Below are 14,093 nucleotides of genomic sequence, written 5' to 3' on the forward strand. Positions count from 1 at the left end.
TGATACGCTACTCCCTAATTTACACCTAACTGCTTTAATAAAGTAATATCTTCAACATATGAAGACAGGCATGTGTAGCTTTCTTAAAGGTAAGGAGAATACATAATAAAATATTTCTGTTCTTCATTCAGCTTGTTTCACCATCTGCCAAGTGGACGGCTGGATATTTCCTCTTGACTTGCTTTTTTATTAGCGATAGCTTGTGCCACATTCATTGAGCCTGTATGAATCACACCTGGTTTGCTACATGTGGATGCGTGCAGCATATCTTGCACCACATTTCATTGGACCCATTGTTAGCTTAAGCCTAAATACATCCTGTGGCCACTTTTCAGAAAAATACTATTTTTTTATGCTCCAGCTTGGTTTGCCATTTCTTTTCTCTTTTTTTTAAGTTAAGTTATGTTTTTTCATTGGACATCTGGAGAGAGCGAGGAAATGTAGGAAGTAGAGAGTAGGGGATGACATGCAGCAAATGGTCAGTCCCTCCAGGATTTCGCGGGATTTTTTTGTGATTGTTGCGGCCCAAAAAGCCTGATTTTGCGGCAGCTTTTTGAAAAAATTGCGGTGAAAGTTGCGATTTTTTTTTTTGCTTTTTTCCCCCAATAACATCTCAGGGGCAAGTAAATACGCTAAATTACAGTTGTTTTTAGAAAACATTCTTGATGTGACCACTGTGACTGTATTTTGATTCTCTTGATTCACAGAAAAATGCCATGAAAGGGCTGTATTTCACATTTACGACGGTCCCTGAATGCACCTCGTAGTGACGGGCACTTGACAGGCAGTTCACGGCACTCTGTAATTAATCTGCATCTTTGACTACAAGGAGTGGATCAAAACTTACTGAATGTGTCTGATGTTTCACCAAACTAGAATAAATCAAGCTGTAGACGCAGAGCTTTTTACGGTAATGGCGGCAACAATGTCAAACCTCAAATAGTAGTACCCTAAATAGTAAACAGACGCCCGTGGATGTGTCTGTGTCACTCACACACACCGGGGGTAAAATCATCAATGAAGATGAGACAGATGCATGGAGGTGAGGAGAGCTGGTTCATAAAGCACACCTGCTGCAGGTAGAGACCAAGCTAACACTGAGCCCCTCAATCTATAAATAATAACGTTGTCATGGTCACTTGTCCTGCCTGCTGTCCCCTCTCTTCACCCGTTCTCTGTGCATGTTTTGCTGTTGAAAAGTGCCGATCAAGTGAGGACTTACGTTTAAGGAAGTGAAATTGATGACAAAACCGATGACGTACAGGGGCTGAGGTTAAGGTAATTGGTCAAATTTGCGGGAAAGTTGCGGTGATTGTATAAAATTGCAAGGCCGCGAAAAAATCGCGCTGATTGGTTGAATTTGCGTTGATAGTTGCGATCGCGAAATCGCAACTTCCTGGAGGGACTGAATGGTAGAGGCCAGGAGTCAAACCTGTGACCGCTGTGACGAGGACTGTTGCCTCTGCATATGGCCCACATGGACCGCTAGGCCAACGGCGTCCCGGTTTGCCATTTCTTTGTGAATGGCCTAAGTATCTGCTTTATGTCTCTTGGCTTTTTGACATTTCCCACAAAATCCTCTTCCGATATGAATTGATAAGAAAAACATCTAGTGTTAAAATGAAATAGAAAGATTAATTTGTTGGCTGATTAATTAGTTAATCGATTCGCAGCATTTCAAAATAAGAGGCATTAGCTGATGCCTGCGCTCATAAGGCCAATCAAAGAAAAAATAATATCGGCAGACACTGCAGGCATGCTCGACAGTGTATCTACTATCAAGTAATGTGAATGTCCCCCTAAATTATAACACATTTTTCCCATCCTAAATGACAGCATATCTAATCCAAAACACTTGCCAACTAGTGTAAAATATATGTTTTATTATGAAATATAGAATAATGGAGTCTAATATTGCATCTGGCATAAAAATCTGTTGTGTTCTGAAACCAACTGGGCATAGTCAAATGTATTTTCTATTTCACGAATCAATTAAAAATCCATTCAAAACCACCGGCCTTTGAAAAAACTAAATTGTTCAACCACTAAAGTCAATAACCTGAATATCAGGTACACAAAAGTGCCTTAGCCATCAAGTGACAACATGCAATTCTGATTGTTGTTGCGCTTTTGTACAAGTTATGTGCATCCTTGACTATTAAATTATTATTACCTCTGTGTTTAGGGAAATAAGGGGCTTGTTAGTAGATGGACAGCAAACAGCTTTTTTTGTGTGTGCAGACAATGAGGTTATGCTTGGGTCTTATTAAGTTATAGAATTACTAGTTTGAGTTTGCATGTTTTTGAGTGTAGAGCTTTAAAATATTAGGGCATGGCTGTCAGATAGCAAGCTGTGTTTTAATTTAGGGAAAAAAGGGGCCACCCAATTTCCACTAAGGATAAAACTCTTGGAATTAAAGCACATGATCCAGTGAACTATTTAGGATGTACCCGAGATAAGGGCAAGTCATCACTTTGAAAGCTCTTACTGAAGTCTGCCAAATCATTTAATTCTTGGCAAAAATAGCAGTAGGTTGTTGAATAGATTAAAACTAAAGACTTAACTGGAGCATTACTTCAATCTGAATATGCAGCAACCTCCATGGTTTTAGAGTACACAACATTACATTAAAACTAAATCCTTAACAACCAAAAACAAACTAATTTGGGATATGTTAAAGTAACTTCTCAAGAACCATGATGATTTAGCATTTTCAACAACTAGATTGGTTTCTAGGTTAAAAAACAACAAGATATTCACTTCAAGTTGGAACTTACCCATACATTTTGTCATAATTTGGTCCCCAAATATTTTTGAAACTAATGTAATCACATCAGAGACTAATCACAACTAACAAACCAAGAAAGCTAGCTTCTGTGTGCAAGTCAACCTAGACCCTCTTTTTCAGATATGTTGGCCAGTTGCAAGATCCCTATGAAAATGTATGCCCTGGTACAGGAGGTACAGGTAGAAGAGCTGCAGTAGTGGCTGTGCAGTGGCTGATAATGTCTCACATCATGCTGTTGACTGTGACAAACATTATAATAGTTGTCAAAATTAAATAGTTGTCTTCATATACTAAATATTCAGAGAGTACTGTATTTTCTGATTAAATCAGATACTAAGAAGGTTAAAAAGTAGGAAATACAACCTGAAGCATTGCAATAAATTCACATTGATATGTTCGGCACACCTCCATCTCCTCCCATTGCAAAAAAAGTGAAGCCAGAATACTGCCTTGATGGCATCACATTTCCCCTTTTGAATAACAAAAGTTATGGCCTAACCTAGGGTAAACTGTTATGTTGTCCCACTTTTATAGCATATAGTCTTATGTAATGCTGGGCGATACTGCCTCAAATCAATATCATGATTAACTGAAAATTTTACCTTGGTTATGATTAGTGAATGATTGTTATATATTTTTATTTATTAGTTTTTTTATTTTTTGATCTCATGGTTCATTGACAAGGTTTGTGTACTATAAATAGCTCAACTATTAAAGCTGGGGTATTTTTTATCAACGAAAGAGTGCATATCTTGTATTTGTGATTCAAAATAATTGAAGGGAGCATACAGTTGAACTATTTATCAGGGATTTGATTGGCATCAGACAAAAAGGCAGGAAAAAATTGTTGTCATTTGTCATTGTTATTTGGTAATTTAAAAACAATAGTTTAACATAACACACACATCTTCAATTGATTTAATTCTAATAACTGATTTAAAACAAACACAAAAACATTTCCCAGAGTCACATTAGTCACAAACCTTGCATTCCAACCAAACAGAGCAAATTACTAAAAGGGCAGTTTATCATATATTGTTTATTGAAATGGTATCTGATTGGGGCGCTGGTTGACCTGGCAGTTCAGGTGCGCGCATAGTGTGCAGAGTTAATAGTCCCTGTCGCAGCAGTCACTGGTCCGACTCCCTACTATAGCCCTTTGCTGCATGTGTCCCCTCCCCCTCTCTACCCACCACATATCCTGTCTCTCTTCAGCTGTCCAATCAAGGCAATAGGTCCCAAAAACATAACTAGAAAAAAAGAAATAGCATCTGAGAGGGCTGGCTTCTTATCTACTGGTAGAGCACCTGGGAGTGGGCCAGGGTATCGAGAACCAGTTCCAACCTGGAACCGATTCTTAATTTTTGATTCAGTGAGGTGCATGAATTTCAGTTCCACTCTTTGGCTGCTAAAAACAACACCATTTTTTGAGGAATAAACCTCAGTGGGAATTTTGCAGTCCACGGAAGTATTACTTGTCTGCCTGGACCTGCTGTGCTGACGTAACATTAAATGACACCATTTGGAATGCAATACCTCAACAATATTGTAAGAAGAGAATCATGGTGGAACACAACAAGCACATTAAAAGTTTTGTTAAAGGTGACATATCATGCAAAATTGACTTTTTAATGGTTCTTTACCTGAAATATGTGTCCCTGGCATGTCTACAAACCCCCCGAGAATGAAAAAAATCCATTCTGCCCCTGTTTTGATTTCTCCACCTTTCTGTAAATGCGTGTGAAACGAGCCATTTCAGACTTCCGTGTTTTTGTTACGTAACAACAATATCCGGTCTGTCACGGAGTCAGAGCTCGGAGCTTGTTCAGCCCATAGACTGTATAAAATAATACTGAATCCCTCCCCCTTTTTTCATTACCTGCACAAATGTGGGCTAACAAGGAGCTTAGGAGGGAGGCATGCTAGTTGTAGGCTGTCTTAATAAACACAAAGGTCGGTTTTACTCCCCACGTCTGCAGATTTGAAGATATAGTGGATGATTTTTATTTGTCATGGATAAGTGCTAGCGCTAATTAGCATAGCCACATAGCTATATGTTCGTAGCTGTAGCTGTAGCTGTAGCTGTAGCTGTAGCTGTAGCTGTAGCTGTAGCTGTAGCTGTAGCTGTAGCTGTGTACCAAGAGACACGTTGACATACTGACAAATAAAACAACAAGAAACACAGAATCTGTGACCAATCCTTCAGAAAGGTCCTGCTGCCTTTCTGGCAGAGGTCGGTTTTACTCCCCACGTCTGCAGATTTGAAGATCTAGTGGATGATTTTTATTTATCATGGATAAGTGCTAGCGCTAGTTAGCATAGCCACATAGCTACACGTTCGTAGCTGTGTACCAAGACACACGTCTACATACTGATAAATAAAACAACAAGAAACACTAAATCTATGACCAATGGTTCAGAAAGGTCCTGCTACAGGCGCCTCTCCGTCAGGATCAGATTCAGAAGGTTGAAGTAACGCGATCTCTGAGCAGCCGTGTATATTCAGCCAACATGTAAACATTAGATCAACGTGCTGGAGAGCCGAGGCACATCCACTTCCGGAGGGGGCGTGGTCAGAGGGAAAACAGAGTGGTCTGATGAGGAATGAAGAAGAGGACTTTTCAGGCATGCCAAAATCTGATTTCAAAGTGTTTTTTTGAGCATAAACTTTAAAGACATGTTTTGGGGACCTCTTAGACCAATATATATTGATGAAAGAAGCGTGATATGTCCCCTTTAAGCTGCACTAAAGAAGATAATGATACGGCAAAGTGCAACATGTGTTGCAAAGATTTCATGCAAGGGAGGAAACATCCCTCATATGGCAAAGTATTTAAAACGCCCTGGCCATAGGGATAGTAACATTTTGTCACATTCAGGTACAAAACACAGCTAAACACATGTTGACATTTAAATTAAGGTAAACAAATCCTGTCTAACAGTATTTCATTTATATTCCTGTGAGATATAAGTTCAGAAGGCACCCCTCTTCCTGTTCTCATGGAGACCCTGCTGTACAGAAACTCTGTTCAATTTAGAGATGAAGAGCAAGACAAACAAGGAGAAGGTGAGGAAAGTTACAGTGCGTTGACAACATGTTACATCTCTTAGCGTTTAGGTATGCAAAATGTATTACACACATTGATGTTGTGTTGTATTGTAATGTGTATTTGTTATATTTTTCAAATATTTATTTAGAGTTTATTTTTTTAAATGAAGGAAAAAAGATAATTTCTTGTCTTAGTTGACAGTTCACATTTGAAGACAAGTAATTACCTAGCCAACATGATACTCAGAAGCAAGAGTGTATAAACTGCAGTCTCTGTTATATTGAGTTACAAACTGTTAAAAGTGAATCCTCTCATGTCAACAAGTCTTCTTGACTACTTGGACATAAATCAACATAATAATAACTAACTATAAAGACAGAAAACATTGAAAAATCGATTTGAAATGTATTTCATTTTTATGTCTTAACCATAGACTGTATAAATAATGGACAATAGTGGTGTCCGTGATGACGCCCATCTATTCCTGAGCGCTGTTTTGAAGCTAATCATCGGTGGCAGCAATATTGGAAATGCGGAACTCAACCAGGCAGAGTGTGACGTAAAGAGGCAGGGTTTGAGCCTCCTAGCCAACAGCTATGTGTTCCCGTCCGGGAGTCAAGTCAGTCATGTCCTTATTTGGGCAAAAACTCGTAATCTTATTATCTTCTGAACTGTCGCATTAGAAAAAAACTCACCCCCCGTACAGTGTGTGCCGATAGAGAAATTAGCTACATAGAGCCAAGCCGTTTTTTTAACCAGGCTGTAAACATGTTTATTAATGCTGCGAAGATCATCTTTTTTGAATTGGTGTCTATGTGGTTTCCAGTGTTTCTGTAGCCAGCCTCAAGCAGATTCTTGATGAATTGCAGTTCATAATACTTCCGCATGGGCTTCATAGACCGGAGGTTGCTGCTTGGTCTTGACCCACATTCAAGTTGATTAGTCAGTAAACAGGGGGACCTCTAAATCTTTTGACCTCAAAGTACGTGAGCCCTTCTGGCATCAAATTTAATGTGTAAGGGATATTGTATGGTTAGCAGGTAGTTGTGGGAAATAGAATCCTGACAGAGTGGATTGCAAGGGATTACATTATCCCGCATTATTCTGCTTAATACCAAGCTACTAACTTAAAATACAAACACGGTGGCAAAGAACATTAATAATCTTGATTTATTTATTTATACAGTTTGTAAGAAATAGTCCCGGTGATTCGACTGCAGTCAACGTTCCATGGCGATGGATTCTTATCTGCCTGTTGTGGTTGATTTAACATTAAACTGTCTTCAGCTCCTGCGCTGGGCTCTGCAGTTCACACACCTTTAACAATAAACAAGGCAAAAATAACAACTTTGAACACTTCTGTTATCATCCCCACTGCTCATGATTTAGGTTCGTGTGTAGTGGTCAGTAACTCAAAGTTGCTCATTGCTGGGAATGATGGACAGGATCCAAGATGTAAATATACATGTTGTTTAGCCAGCCACATTAGTATGCTAACCAAAACTAGCATTTTACCCAAATTGTTTTTAATGCGAACCGAAACGAATGGTTTTACCTCACCTAACGGTCTATGGTGTCAACAAACCGAAGCAAAATGTGCCTGATCTCTTTTCCGCGGATTGTTTTGACATGACGTGTGATCAGTTTGCCTCTGGTGTTGCTCAAATTAGTGAAAGTTAACAACTGTTGTTAAGGGGTTGTCAAGAGGTTTTGACCAATCAAAATCAAGCATCTTACACAACCAGAAGATCAGTAAGAAAGCCGGGTAATAAATATTTGTATTTATGGTGTAGATCATTTAACTGCAGTATCACAGCATTGCAGTGGGTGAAGCACATCCGTATCCATTGGATGCCTTTGTATATGTCCTAAAGTGCACAGCATTCAATCCTATTTAAAAAATCTATGTTTTCAATTACTATTTGCATCTAATTGACCAATTGCACAAACACTGAAGTTATAAATTTGAACAGATTTTCATAATTTTCTAATTCAGGATTTTTTGAATAGGGAAGAAAGAGAGCCTCCCTTGCATTGCCCCATCCCTTACAGCATAACGGTAAAAAAAAAACAAAGCTTGAATTAGCATAATTTGCCTGCATGATCTTGAGTTACTACAGCTAGAGTGTGTTTGCTAGAGTGTACTGTTTGCTAACTTGTTTTTTCAATAAAAACTCCAGAGAAAACCTGAGAAAAGTCTAAAAAAAGCCAGGTCTCTTAGCTGGAAAAGTGACAATAAATGTCTTTATGTCTCTTTGTCTCTACTTTAGTGGGACCTTTGTAACACTGGTACTCCACAAATGCTTCTTTCACAACTTCCCTTGAAAGATTTCTTCTTGTGTTTAGCCATAATGTGACTGACAGGAGAAGATGCTATCATTGCAGCCAACCATGGCCGAGTGAAAACTGATTGATTGCCCCTTCAACTCTCATACTTTCTGTGAATAGAGCTGTTTTAGGAAGGACGTCAGTTTTCCTGCATTTGTGCACTATCTTGAAATGTTGTTTTTGATTATTCATAAGCTGCATTAAGTTAAATAGTTTTGGTATGTTAACAAATATCTTCCTTACATTGATAAAACCTGTCTGATTAGGATGTATGAGAAACTCAGTCAATCTTCACTTCTGGTTGCTAAGGTCTTTCTCCTAGTCTTTATTTTTGTTCTGATGAGGCATAATGGGCAGTAATTGGATGGGTAAGTGGGATCTTTGCCTAGCTTCAAGAGGTGTGTTATCATTGCTGAGTTCATAGCTAATTGCATTTTGGAGGTGGCTGTAAATTCCTCTATCATTCCTATAAACAAGGAGTATGTGGTCAGCCAGGTGTGTTTATCCACAAGGAAGATATCTGAACTGTGCGCATTGCGGTTTGGCATGCTATTTTTGTATACTATAAAATTCCACTGAGTTTGATTTAATTTATGAATGTCTTTAATGTTTTGGTAATATTAAGAGGTGTACATCACTTTGTAGAGGTTCCTACACATATTTTTTATACCTTGGGAATTATGAAGAGGCCCTATTGAGTCTTTAATTTCTGTAATGGTTGTTTTTTCTTTAATTTGTTTAATTAAATTTGCTGGGTATTTGGTTGATTTGTAATGTAGATATGTGTCAAGTCTTTCTTTAAGGACCTGGGTCATTTTGTTCATATAAAATAATTCAATTCCAGTTTTTACTTTCTTAATTCACAATGGAGTCCCTCTGTTTGATTGGAGGCATATGTATTTTCACTTCTTTTCTTATAGATGTTCTTATTCTGTCTTCCCTTTTTTAAATTAAATGAATATTATATGATCCTGCCCATTAAAACAGCTTTGCCTTTTTTTTACAAAGAAGTGTTGGGTGTTGAAGAATAATTTTTTCCAAGAAAGATGTCAACTCTCTCTAATTGTCTTGGCCTTTAAGCAGAGAAATGTTAAACCTCCATGTATGAATTGTTGTAGTCTGCTCGTTGAATGTTTATTCAAGCCCTCCTGTAATGACATAGATAGAACACCATATTGTAGTGTGTTGACGTCCCCTCTGGGCCATTTTTATAAGGGCTATGAAGATTAGCAAAATAATGTAGTGCATTGTAGAAAGAGATATTAATAACAACTCATTGTCCCTCTGGATCAATGATGGTAAATTAATTGAGTTTCATTATTTCTAAGAATTACAGCTCCTTTTTGCTTCAAATAATTGGTTGTGAAGGAATTGTAAGTATTTCTACAAAGTGATTCTTGTGTCAAGCATGAGTGTTTGTATGTCTTTTTTTGGGTGTGTGTATATTCATGTTTTATGCAGCAGGGAGTGTGCACAAGTGCCTGAGTGTGAATGGTGGGGGTGAAAGGCAGAGAATGAACACACACCAATATTTAAAAAGGATTATGTGTCACATAAATTGATCACAAAGTCACATTTTAATACATAGATACTTCTATACAAAACCAGGCTGTAGCTTGATGTGCATTCAGAGACTGCGATGCATGTGTGTGTGTGATTATTTATCCTTCCTGTGGCAATACTCCATCATTATTAAAGGCAGGGTGTTGGTTTCAGTATTCAAGGTTCAAGATCTTATTTTATCATAGGCTAGTACAAATAGGCAGAAAAATGCAAAAACTAGTGGAGGACACAATGGAACTATTCCAACAATCATTCAACCTTTTTATATAGTGCCAATGTATTACAAATGTTAACTCATGACACTGTTATAATCTTTGTTTATATTACTTGCTAAGACCCAACATTAAGATCAATCAATCAATCAATCAATCAATCAATCAATCAATCAATCAATCAATCAATCAATCTTTATTTGTATAGCGCAAAATCACAACCAACGTTATCTCAAGACATTTTTATAATCATAACAGATCTAGACCATGCTCTATGTTAAATTATTAACAAAGACCCAACATCAAGGCAGGATACGATCAAGTCCCCTCTTACTGACAGGACTCGAGCATCTCATCTTAATCCACCATAAGCATTGCACCTCGCAGTATTTAGCTAGTTACAGTGGCAAGGGAAAACTTCCCTTTAACAGGCAGAAACCTTGAGCAGAACCAGAGTTTGGGTTGGAGAGAGGGATAGAGGAGAATAAGAGAGAGCGAGAGATCGACGATAGCGGTAATATAGATAAGATACTATCTTATATCATCTCAATCCACCACTCAGTGGGCAGTCGCTCGTCTATCAGTTGGAAGGTAGGTTCGATCCCATCTCTTGCAGTCACATGCTGTCCGTGGGCAAGACACTGAACCCCAAATTGCTCCCGCAGTTGTTCAGCGATGTGTGAATGCGTATGAATGAGATTATTTAATATTGATGGTACCATACTATATAGCACCCTCTACCATCAGTGAGTGAATGTTGTGTGAATGGGTGAATGCGACTAGAAGTGTAAAAGCGCTTTCAGTGGTCAGAAAGACCAGAAAAGTCAATTTGCCATTAACAAAGCACTTTGAAGCATTTAGCAAGAAACAGTGTCAAGGACACACTTTATTTTCACTGGCAGAAACCTCAAACAGTACCAGACTCATGATGAACAGCCTTCTGCTGTGACCAAATTGGGCATGAAAAGCGGAATAGAAGGAGTTGCAGAAAGGATAGATACCGACTGCAACAACAATAGTAACAACTACTACAACAACAACAACAACAGCTAATACCGACTTTTGGCTACAGTTCCATTAATAATGAGAGAATGTTTACTATTTACAGGCATAGCAAAGTGATGCTAACAGACAAATGTAAATTTTAATTGCAGTTAAGTCAGTAGGTGAAATATTAGCATTTGCAATTATTATGATGATAACAGGGGTAGGAATGACAATATCAAGTTTTGCAGTTTCAGAGCAACCTATGAGACAAGGTAGGTAGGTCAGGAAGACGTGATTTTTAGCTTTGGACATGAAGATTTAAAGTTAGTGACATGCTAAAGGAGGAGCTCAGCTCTTCTACTTCTATACTAGCTTCATTGCAAGTATAATTTAGTGTCATCTGTGTGGGATAGATTATCAATGTAGCTAAAAGTGGGAGCTGAGGGGATAATTATGATAACTTCAGATTTAGAGTCATTTAGCAGCTGGAACTTTTTTTTGGACATCTAATTCTTGATTTCAGTAATACAGGACAAAATGTGAGAAACATTATTGATGCCATGCTTTGATAGGGCATAGTACTGAGTGTTGTCTGTGTTGCAGTTAAAGTCTATACCATGGCTAGGCAGGATTAGCCCTTGTTGAGGCATGTAAACAACGAATGAGAGGACTGAAAAGAGTCCCTGGAGGACCCCAAAAGAGGGAGGAGCACAGGAGGAGGAGGAATTTTCAAGCATTACAGAAAAATATCTGCTAGACAGATTTGGTCCACTGTGTCTCAGGCTGAGCAGCTATTTTATATTTCATTTTTAGATAAAAATGCTTATGAGCTTTAGTCCCATTTTGGTTTTATATGCCCTCTATAGTTTTAGTACAGTTTTAGTTGATGAAAATTCAAAGTATTTTAGTCTGTTTTAGTAGCCTCTGTCAGCAGTGTGTGAATGTGGCATGAATGGGTGAATGTGACTAGCAGTGTAAAAGTGCTTTGAGTGGTTAGAAAGACTAGAAAAGTGCTATATATGTACAAGTCCATTGATCGTTTACCATTTTAGTCAATAAAATGCAATTACATTTTAGTCTTTTTATCCAAGGAACAGCAAAAATATAGATTAGCATAAATGAAAACAATAATAATAAGCAAGTAAAAGAGAGTGACATAAGCAAGATAACAAATACAGCGCAACAATAAGAAACAAACTCAACATTTCAAAATATTTACACCATTAAATGTGCAAAGAGCTCTATGGATATGGAAATTGATTCCCACAGCCTGACAACAATGTTTTTGAAGAGAGACACAAAACTGCAAATATTGCAGAATGGCTTGATGATGTTATTGCCTAATTTGACATTCCACCAGAGAAAATCTAAATTGTTGTTCACACTGATGATTCTAATGTTGTAGCTTCAGTGAAGACTAGAAGATAAGCAAGGATGGGCATCAGTGTGATATGTAGGTCACACCCTGAAACAAGGGGGTGCAAAGTGCTTTAAAGATCAGTCTAGAGGAACCTACATGACAAGGGTGCTCAGGGACTTCCAGAAAGATTTATGATTAGTAACTTTAATGGGACTTGAAGATTTAAAGTTAGTGACAAGCAGATAGATAGAAGAGAGAGACAAAGACAGGAGATCAGAGAGCCAGTTCCCCCAGCAGCATAACCATAGACTGTATAAATAATGGATGTAGTATCTGTGACGTCAACCAGCTGTTTCTGAAGTGCTGTTTTGAAGCCAATCGTCAGCGTCAAGCGGACACTCGATGAACTGCAATTTTTAACATTTCCGCATTGGCTTCAATTCTACCGGACGGAGGTTGCCACTTGAGAATAACTAGAGCTTAGGGTAAATAGAGTCATGATGCTGGGCAGGGTCGGGCTGAGGGGTGATAGGCCCAATGCAGAGGTGAAACTGGATGGGGACAGTGCTTTCAGACTGGATTTGCACAGGTGGTGGAGTGAAGGAGTGAGCAGATTTGGGGGAATGTGATCATCACCAGTTGTACAAGAGTTAAAAAAGGGATTAGGCAGGCCGGGTCAGCAGTGGAAGCCACAGCGACCAAGGCCAAGGGAAGCTTGCGCTCCGCAGGCTAGAGATGCAACAGTTGTGAGCACAGCATCGTCTGCTGCTCCTCAATAGACCGCTGGATACCAGCTCACTCATTATCATATCAAATCGTTACTGCTGAACCCAAATTTTCAAGAGAGGGCTCTGTCATGTGCACTGGAGATGTGTTCGGCCACCACTGGGATGGAGAGGTATAATTTGAGGTTGCCTTCGGCCAGTGAGCTCCAGAAGCCCACAAGGTGGGTTCTGTTAGCAGCAGTCCTGTTATGGTAGACTATCTGAAGATATCTGTTGGACAGAAATGACTTAAAGCAGTGGTAGCTTGTTATATCCTCTTTGATGTGCTTACCTTAAGTAAGAGATGCTGCCTTCCATGCATAAAAATAAAGGATGCCACATGCTCCTCTTGGTAACAACCACCACCATTGCTGCCATTGGTAATAAACATGGACTGTAAATAAAAATGGACAGCATTGCTCCGCCTCTTCTCGTTGTACGGTTCTGAAGCCAAAAAATCCCGCTCCTGGGCGCAGCCATTGTGCAGCCAGAGCCTGTGAAGTCACTGTAACGAGCTCCGCCCTACAGCGTAGCGTCACAAGACGCTGTGTGTCCTTTGAAGTTTCCCTCTACGGCGGCTGTGAATCAAAGGAAACCCGGAAATAAAACCTGCATTTTAAACTCTAATAACTAACGAAAAAGAAACTTTTCAGGAAAAAGAGGCCTTGTACACAAAACAGTCAAATACTAACTACATATCACCACAGCATACGGATATGAGAAACATTCGTACAACGTATATTTATTTTTTAAAGTTTGACTGCTCCCTACTGCAGCCAGCCACCAGGGGGCAGACACACTGATGAAAGTTTCACCACCAGGGGAGCATCCGGCTCCCTTGGTAATAAACCATAACTAATAACATGAAGTTGTGCTTAGCTGTGTGGTACACGTTCATTGACTCAGCTGCAGTATCCTGAAATTGAATATGAATTGTATAGTGTTGTGTGAGCACAGTTTGGACTAAAATATTTGGCATATGCCTGTTTTATGTACTAAAATAATGTAAAAAAATAATGAAAATCTGAATGTAGAATACA

The 14,093-nt window shown here is 38.8% G+C and overlaps 1 protein-coding gene across 2 annotated transcripts in view; it reads left to right on the forward strand.

Annotated features, from left to right (window-relative positions):
• The first annotated feature begins 1,246 nt into the window (after positions 1–1,246).
• fbxl16 (F-box and leucine-rich repeat protein 16) overlaps positions 1,247–14,093 on the forward strand; it is a 32,394-nt gene continuing 19,547 nt past the window's right edge. The window contains exons 1-2 of one of the 2 annotated variants that reach the window (XM_034711796.1): positions 1,247–1,278; positions 5,755–5,856. The gene's annotated coding sequence lies outside the window, so the exon portion shown is untranslated. Of the gene's footprint in view, positions 1,279–5,663; positions 5,857–14,093 lie in introns of those variants that run through there. The other variant, XM_034711795.1, reaches the window with a different exon arrangement.

Source organism: Notolabrus celidotus, chromosome 20 (genome assembly GCF_009762535.1).
Source record: "Notolabrus celidotus isolate fNotCel1 chromosome 20, fNotCel1.pri, whole genome shotgun sequence".
In the NCBI taxonomy this organism is placed as follows: Eukaryota; Metazoa; Chordata; class Actinopteri; order Labriformes; family Labridae; genus Notolabrus; species Notolabrus celidotus.